Source organism: Nicotiana tabacum, chromosome 5, assembly GCF_000715075.1.
Source record: "Nicotiana tabacum cultivar K326 chromosome 5, ASM71507v2, whole genome shotgun sequence".
Lineage (NCBI taxonomy): Eukaryota > Viridiplantae > Streptophyta > Magnoliopsida > Solanales > Solanaceae > Nicotiana > Nicotiana tabacum.
The window spans coordinates 49932751-49942452 of NC_134084.1; positions in this window are offsets into that span (position 1 = coordinate 49932751).

Below are 9702 nucleotides of genomic sequence, written 5' to 3' on the forward strand. Positions count from 1 at the left end.
AATGGAAAAAGGCAGTTTAGGGTTTAAATCCCTAATGCTGACTAAAGGAAAAAGTTTAGTTTAGGCTTTAAAACCCTAATGCTGACTGAAGGAAAAGAGTTCAGTTTAGGGTTTAAAACCCTAATGCTGACTAAAAGGGAAGAGTTCAGTTTAGGGTTTAAAACCCTAATGCTGACTAAAGGGAAAAGGTTTAGTTTAGGGTTTAAAACCCTAATGCTGACCGAATGAAAAAAGTTCAGTTTAGGGTTTAAAACCCTAATGCTGACTGAATGGAAAAAGTTCAGTTTAGGGTTTAAAACCCTAATGCTGATTGAATGGAAAAAGTTCAGGTTAGGGTTTAAAACCCTAATACTGACTAAAGGGAAAAGGTTCAGTTTAGGGTTTAAAACCCTAATGCTGACTGAATGAAAAAAGTTCAGTTTAGGGTTTAAAACCTCAATGCTGACTGAATGGAAAAGAGTTCGGTTTAGGGTTTAAAACCCTAATGCTGACTAAAGGAAAAAGTTCGATTTAGGGTTTAAAACCCTAATACTGACTGGCTGGAAAAGTTCAGTTTAGGGTTTAAAACCCTAATACTGACTGAATGGAAAAAGGCAGTTTAGGGTTTAAAACCCTAATGCTGACTGAAGGAAAAAGTTAAGTTTAGGGTTTAAAACCCTAATGCTGACTGAAGGAAAAGAGTTCAGTTTAGGGTTTAAAACCCTAATGCTGACTAAAAGGGAAGAGTTCAGTTTACGGTTTAAAACCCTAATTTTGACTAAAGGGAAAAAGTTCAGTTTAGGGTTTAAAACCCTAATGCTGACTAAAGGAAAAAGTTCTGTTTATGGTTTAAAACCCTAATGCTGACTATAGGAAAAAGTTCTGTTTATGGTTTAAAACCCTAATGCTGACTATAGGAAAAAGTTCAGTTTAGGGTTTAAAACCCTAATAATAACTGGCTGGAAAAGTTCAGTTTAGGGTTTAATACCCTAATACTGACTAAATGGAAAAAGTTCAGTTTAGAGTTTAAAACCCTAATGCTGACTAAAGGAAAAAGTTCAGTTTAGGGTTTAAAACCTTAATACTGACTGGCTGGAAAAGTTCAGTTTAGGGTTTAAAACCCTAATACTGACTGAATGGAAAAAGGCAGTTTAAGGTTTAAAACCCTAATGCTGACTAAAGGAAAAAGTTCAGTTTAGGGTTTAAAACCCTAATGCTGACTAAAAGGGAAGAGTTCAGTTTAGGGTTTAAAACTCTAATGCTGACTAAATGGAAAAAGTTCAGTTTAGGGTTTAAAACCCTAATGCTGACTGAAGGAAAAGAGTTCAGTTTAGGATTTAAAACCCTAATGCTGACTAAAAGGGAAGAGTTCAGTTTAGGGTTTAAAACCCTAATGCTGACTAAAGGGAAAAGGTTTAGTTTAGGGTTTAAAACCCGAATGCTGACTGAATGAAAAAAGTTCAGTTTAGGGTTTAAAACCCTAATGCTGACTGAATGGAAAAAGTTCAGTTTAGGGTTTAAAACCCTAATGCTGACTGAATGGAAAAAGTTCAGTTTAGGGTTTAAAACTCTAATGCTGACTGAATGGAAAAAGTTCAGTTTAGGGTTTAAAACCCTAATGCTAACTAAAGGAAAAGTTCAGTTTAGGGTTTAAAACCCTAATACTGATTGAATGGAAAAGTTCAGTTCAGGGTTTAAAGCCTTAATGCTGACTGAATGGAAAAGTTCAGTTTATGGTTTAAAACTCTACTACTGATTGAATGGAAAAAGTTCAGTTTAGGGTTTAAAACCCTAATACTAATTGAATGGAAAAAGTTCAGTTTAGGGTTTAAAACCCTAATACTGACTAAAGGGAAAAGGTTCAATTTAGGGTTTAAAACCCTAATGCTGACTGAATGAAAAAAGTTCAGTTTAGGGTTTAAAACCCTAATGCTGACTGAATGGAAAAAGTTCAGTTTAGGGTTTAAAACCCTAATGCTGACTGAATGGAAAAAGTTCAGTTTAGGGTTTAAAACCCTAATGCTGACTAAAGGAAAAAGTTCTGTTTAGGGTTTAAAACCCTAATGCTGACTAGCTGGAAAAGTTCAGTTTAGGGTTTAAAACCCTAATACTGACAGAATGGAAAAAGTTCAGTTTAGAGTTTAAAACCCTAATGCTGACTAAAGGAAAAAGTTCAGTTTAGGGTTTATAACCTTAATAATGACTGGCTGGAAAACTTCAGTTTTGGGTTTAAAACCCTAATACTGATTGAATGGAAAAAGGCAGTTTAGGGTTTAAAACCCTAATGCTGACTAAAGTCAAAAGTTCAGTTTAGGGTTTAAAACCCTAATGCTGACTGAAGGAAAAGAGTTCAGTTTAGGGTTTAAAACCCTAATGCTGACTAAAAGGGAAGAGTTCAGTTTAGGGTTTAAAACCCTAATGCTGACTGAATGGAAAAAGTTCAGTTTAGGGTTTAAAACCCTAATGCTGACTGAAGGAAAAGAGTTCAGTTTAGGGTTTAAAACCCTAATGCTGACTAAAAGGGAAGAGTTCAGTTTAGGGTTTAAATTCCTAATGCTGACTAAAGGGAAAAGGTTTAGTTTAGGGTTTAAAACCCTAATGCTGACTGAATGAAAAAAGTTCAGTTTAGGGTTTAAAACCCTAATGCTGACTGAATGGAAAAAGTTCAGTTTAGGGTTTAAAACCCTAATGCTGACTGAATGGAAAAAGTTCAGTTTAGGGTTTAAAACTCTAATGCTGACTGAATGGAAAAAGTTCAGTTTAGGGTTTAAAACCCTAATACTGACTGAATGGAAAAAAGCAGTTTAGGGTTTAAAACCCTAATGCTGACTGAAGGAAAAAGTTCAGTTTAGGGTTTAAAACCCTAATGCTGACTGAAGGAAAAGAGTTCAGTTTAGGGTTTAAACCCCTAATGCTGACTAAAAGGGAAGAGTTCAGTTTAGGGTTTAAAACCCTAATTTTGACTAAAGGTAAAAGGTTCAGTTTAGGGTTTAAAACCCTAATGCTGACTGAATGGAAAAAGTTCAGTTTAGGGTTTAAAACCTTAATGCTGACTGAATGGAAAAGAGTTCGGTTTAGGGTTTAAAATCGTAATGCTGACTAAAAGGAAAGAAGTTCGAGGATACTAACTGACCGGTTTTTTTTTGAATTTTCTTGTTTTAGTAGAAGATAAAAGGGAATCACGTGGAAACTTACCTTTCGAGTGAATTCCTTATTGCCAAACTGTTTCTTGTACTCATGCACCTTCTTCTTTGGGTGACACCTGCTTCTTGCATGGTTGTCTTGGATCAATACCTGTTTCAACTTTTCAGAAAAAGAACAATCGTTAGCTCGGAAACGACAGTTGGTTTGGTGACCTTGATTGTCCCAGTTGCTTTGCTGCGTCTTTATTTTTGTTGAGCAATTCCGCCATTGATTGGGTTCGAATGGCAAAACCCTTTGGACTACTTAGGCTTGCGTTTCCCGACTCTACGATGATTTGCCTTGTAAGGCTATGGTTTTTCTGTCCGGTTTTGCTTGGGGATTTCAAACGGGGATTTTATTGGGGAGATTCTGTGGGAATTTGTACAAAGGGAAGCTCTGTGGGGGAATATTTGTAAAGTGGATTCTTTGTGTGGATTTTTGTACAACAGGGACATGCTGGGGATTTGTTTCAAAGCGGACCTTCCAGGATTTGTTGGGGTAAGCTCGCTGGGGAATTTTTACAAAGGGACTCGCTGGGGATTTGTTGGGGAAATCCTCTTTTTTATTATTATTTATATTAACAAAGGGAAGACCTTGTGGGGATCTGTACAAGAGAGCAAATCTGTGTGGATTTCGCTGGGGCAGACTCCTTGGGGAATATTTACGCAGTGGATTCTTTGTGCGGATTTGTACAAAGGAAAGCCCTGTGGGGATTTGTATGAGGCGGACTTGCTGGGGAAATTTCTCTCTTTCCTCTTTACTTCGAATGCAGTCAAACATCATGATTCATCAGGTTTGGACAAACGTACCAACGAAACGAGGTGTTTTCCTTCATGAAATGGAATTCCATGAAACCAAACCTGCCACCTGTCCTTTCCGATATATCTGGAACTTGGGGTTAAACATGAAAGGGATTCGAAGAAAAACAAAGAAAGGAGAAAGAAAATTTCAGAAAAGGAGTGTCCCTTTCGGGACGAGAAAGACTTATCTGAGGAAGACAATGCTGGCTTTAAATGGGCATGACATGCTCTTTGGACTGGACGCCTGACCTTCAATGAACTTGCGTTTCCCTGAACCAAAACGGATCTGTGATTCCAAACCGGTGGAACTTTGCCGAGACCTCCTTGGGTGGAGTCATTCTTTCGGCCAACAGCGCCCTTTGCGGGTTTTCGCTGGCTGACCTCTCTCATTTATCTTCCTGTCATCGCTTGATAGCACTCTTTGCGAGTTTTTACTAAACAAGCTCTCTCATTTTGGTTTCTCTACTCCCGTCGCCTCGCGGTGCCCGAAGGTTTTCACCGACGAGACTCTCTCATTTTATCTCTCTCAATTCAGAGTGTGTCGGTCTCCATTTGTGACGCTTATTGGCTTCCCACTATCTTTGGTAATTGATTTGAAAGCTTGTGCTTGGTAAAGAGAGGTAGACGATACTACGACTTTTAAACCGTTCAACGTTCCCCGGCTTCAATTTCAAGGTAATGGGATTTTATTGTTGGTGTGACTGAACCTCAAGGAGAGGCTGCCTACGTATCCTTTCGGAATCAAGTCAAACGTAGTTCAGGCTCTCGTCAATGTTTTTCTTTTTTTTTTGATAGGTCGCCGAAGGGATGTGACCGGCTCAAAGGGCTTGTAGAGAGAGTTGGTAGTGTTTGGGGGTAGTGGGAATAAAACCTTCGTCATTTCAAATGCGTCAGGACCACTGGAGTATAATTCAGACATAGTACCTCTTGACTGCATCCGCATTCACTGCTGTTTCGGGATCGTTTCCTTCAATATCATCTAGGTACAATACTCCTCTCGGCAATATCTTCCTGATGATGTATGGGCCTTTCCAGTTTGGAGTGAATTTCCCCTTCGCTTCCTAGTGATGGGGCAGAATGCACCTCAGTACCAGTTGACCCACTTCGAAGTTCTTGGGTCTGACTTTCTTGTTGTAAGCGCGGGCCATCCTTCGTTGGAACAACTGCCTGTGACAAACCGCAGCCATTCGTTTCTCGTCGATCAAAGTCAACTGCTCCAATCGGGTCTTAACCCACTCGCTGTCTTCGATTTATGCTTCGACAATGGTTCGAAGCGAAGGGATTTCTACCTCTGCTGGTATCAAAGCTTCAGTCCCATAAACCAAGAGATAAGGGGTTGCCCCTACTGATGTGCGTACCGTAGTGCGATATCCCAATAATGCAAATGGTAGCTGTTCATGCCACTGTCGGGAACTCTGGATCGTCTTCTTCAAAATCTTCTTGATGTTCTTGTTTGCTGCTTCCACTGCGCCATTGGCCTTGGGCCGATAAGGGGTGGAATTTCTATGCATTATCTTGAATTACTCGCATACATCTCCCATCAAGTGACTATTCAGGTTTGCTGCGTTATCTGTGATGATAGTTGCAGGAATACCGAAACGACAGATAAGATTTGAGTGTACAAAATCCACTACGGCTTTTTTGGTGACCGACTTGAGAGTGACAAACTCTACCCATTTTGTGAAGTAATCGATGGAAACCAGTATGAATCTATGTCCATTTGAGGCTTTAGGCTCGATCGGACCAATGACGTCCATACCCCAGGCAACAAATGGCCAAGGTGCAGACATGGGATGCAACTCCGTGGGAGGTGCATGAATCAAATCACCGTGCACCTGACACTGATGACACTTCCGAACGAAACTAAAGCAGTCCTTTTCCATGGTCATCCAGTAATAACCTGCTCGAAGGATTTTCTTTGCCAAGACGTACCCGTTCATGTGGGGTCCGCACACTTCTGCGTGTACTTCGTGCATGATCTTTCTTGCCTTCTCGGCGTCAACACATCTTAGTAGATTGAGGTCCGGGGTCCTCTTATACAACAACTCACCGCTCAAAAAGAAACCACTTGCATGTCGCCTAATGGTTCTCTTTTGATCTCCGGTAGCATGCTCGGGGTATACTTGTGTCTTCAAGAACCTCCTGATATCATGGTACCAAGGCTGCATATTTGGTCCTGCCTCGATTACGTTGCAGCAACCGTGTCTTTCCCTGATTTGGATTTCCAAGGGATCGACGTGGGCGTTGCCCGGGTAGGGTAACATTGAAGCCAGAGTAGCGAGTGCATCCGCTAGTTCATTGTGACACCTCGGGATATACCTGAACTCTATCGATTTAAAGTGCTTGCTGAGGTCCTCCACGTGTTGTCGGTAAGGAATAAGCTTGACATCCCGAGTTTCCCATTCACCTTGGGCTTGCCGGATAACCAGGTCAGAATCTCCCATGATCAGTAAGTCTTCGACATCCTGATCGATCGCCATATGCATGCCCATGAAGCAGACTTCATACTCAGCTGTATTGTTCGTGCAAAAGAAACGCAGTCTAGCTGTGGCTGGATAATGCTGACCGGAGGGCGAGATCAAAATTGCCCCAATCCCTACACCTTTGGCGTTTAAGGCTCCATCAAAGAACATCTTCTAAACATGATCGTTCTCCGAGACCACTTCTACAGTGTTTATTTCTTCATCCGGAAAGTAGGTACTCAATGGCTAGTATTCCTCATCGACTGGATTTTCGGCCAAATGATCTGCTAGCGCCTGGGCTTTCATTGCCGTGCGGGTGACATAGACTATGTACAATTCAGTAAGAAAGATTTGCCACTTGGCCAATCTTCCAGTAGGCATTGGTTTCTGAAATATATACTTCAAAGAATCCAGCCTGCTTATGAGGAAAGTAGTGTGAGCTTGAAGATAATGTCTCAGCTTTTGAGCAACCACGTCAGAGCGCAACATGTTCTTTCCAGCAGAGTGTACTTGGCCTCATAGCCGGTGAATTTCTTGCTCAAGTAATAGATTGCTTGTTCTTTCTTTCCGATTATGTCATGTTGCCCGAGGACGCAACCGAAAGAATTTTCCAAGACTGTCAGATACAAGAACAGCGGTCTCTCTAGCTCTGGCGGGACCAAAACCGGGGGATTTGAAAGATACTCTTTGACTTTGTCGAAAGCTTATTAACACTCATCTGTCCACTTGATCGCTGCATCCTTTCTCAGTAGCTTGAATATGGGCTCACACGTGCTCGTCAGTTGGGCAATGAATCGACTGATATAGTTTAACCTGCCCAATAGACTCATCACGTCTTTCTTCGTTCTTGGGGGAGGTAGATCCTTGATAGATTTTATCTTTGTTGGATCTAATTCGATGCCTCTCCTGCTTACTATGAAGCCCAAGAGCTTACCTGATGGGACCCTGAAAGCACATTTGGCTGGGTTCAGCTTCAAGTCGTACTTCCTCAATCTTTCGAAGAACTTTCTCAAATCTTGGATGTGATTATCCTGAGTCCTGGACTTGACTATCACGTCGTCCACATACACCTCTATTTCTTGATGCATTATGTCATGAAAAATGTCAGTCATGGCTCTCATGTAAGTTGCCCCAGCATTCTTCAGACCGAATGGCATAACCCGATAACAGTAAGTGCCCCATGGTGTGGTGAAAGTAATCTTTTCAGCGTTCTCTTCATCCATCAATACCTGATGATACCCAGCGTAACAATCTACGAAAGACTAGATTTCATGTTTGGCGCAATTATCAACGAGGATGTGGATGTTGGGTAATGGAAAATTATCTTTGGGACTTGCTCTGTTCAAATCTCGATAATCCACACAGACCCGAGTCTTCCCATCTTTTTTCGGCACTGGAACCACATTTGCCAACCATGTTGTGTACTGGACTACCCGAATCACTCCCGTTTTCAGTTGCTTGGTGATCTCCTCTTTAATCTTGTCACTGACCTCAGTTTTGAACTTTCGTTGCTTTTGTTGAACTGGAGGATAATCAGGATGAATTGGCAATTTATGAACCACTAAATCAACACCTAGTCCCGGCATGTCATCGTATGACCAAGCAAACACATCTTTAAATTCAAAAAGAAGTTGAATTATCGCATCTCGCATTTTCTTGTCCGTGTGAATGCTTATTTTGGTCTCTCGGATTTCTTCAGGAGTTCCTAAATTAACCGGTTCGGTGTCATTCAGATTTGGCTTGGGTTTATTCTCAAAATGTTCCAACTCTCGGTTTATTTCCCTAAAAGCCTCTTCTTCATCATATTCTGGTTCTGGGTTAATTAATTCACAATTAAATAGCTCGTTGTGATCTGGGCGTGAAGTCCGCAAGCATTTCATATTTAAAGCCGCATTATTATAACTGAAAGGAAAGATAAAAGGAAAAATAACAAAAATCAGAACAAAAGAAAAAATGAGAAAGCAATGATGATTTTTTTATTTTCTTTGGGAAGTTGGAAGACAACAATGTTTACAACTTAGGAATTCAAAACAACAATTGAAAGGAAGAAAACGTTCAAGTTATGTCCTGGAGATAACTTGTGACACAGGAAAGATGGCAGGACAGGTCTACCCGGACTTCCGTCTAGTCGGGAATGGCGTGGCCTCCCAGTTTCGAAGTTTGGCGTTCGGCCCCACATACATCATCTCAGTAGTGCTTGTGCCTTCACCTGGTTGAACCATGTGAGTCTCGTAGAGCATTTCTCTCATTGCCCCACATATCTCCTCGATTTCCTCAGCCGTGAAGATCTTATCGTCTTTTTCTTCGCTGTACCTTGGCCTGATGAAAGTTTCATATAAATCCAGCACTGGTTGAGGTAATATCCAACCCTCATTTTTCCTTTTCTTTGCCCACTCTTCATCTCCTAGAGTGGGTTTGAAACCTAGTCCAAAAGGTTTCTAGGTGGTCGGCAAGGTGATGGGTTCTGTTATTCCCTGCAGGGTTCGTCCAAGCCCTTTCCCTGGCCTAAATCCGTGTCGGATCATCTCTTTGGCCACCATAACCGAGGCGTTAGACAAGAAAGGATGGGGGCAAGGTATTCCCTCTTCATGCTGTTCTGCTAGTACAATCTCGAAAGCTTGATAGACTGTATGTTCGCTCCCTTCTCTTGGTTCAAGATATGGGACGGATGGGTCCCAATAAATAGCATGCTCGTCTTCTCCATGGACCACGATCTCTCGGTCTTCGTACTCAAACTTCACCATCTGGTGAAGAGTGGAAGGCACAGCTCCTGCCGCATGGATCCAAGGTCTGCCGAGGAGAAAATTGTAGGATGTATCCATGTCGAGCACCTGGAAGGTTACTTCAAACTCGGCTGGTCCTATGACCAACAACAGGTCTATTTCCCCCATGGTATCTCTCTTGATGCCGTCGAAAGCCCTTACGCAGACATTATTGGGTCGGATTCTTCCGGTCCCAATTTCCATTCTTTGTAGCGTGGAGAGCGGGCAAATGTCAACACCTAAACCTCCGTCCAACATCACCCTCTTGACATAGTAGTCTTCACATTTAACTGTTAGATGCAGGGCTTTGTTGTGAGCTGCTCCCTCTGGAGGTAAGTCATTCTTGCTGAAAGAGATCTGGTTAATGGCGAAGAACCTCTCCGTCATCCGTTCCAGTTGTTCAACTGAGGTTTCAACTGGTACGTATGCTTCATTCAAAGTCTTGAGCAAGATCTTTTGGTGCTCGGCCGACCTCATCAATAACGATAGCATGGACATTTGCTCGGGGCATTGGCG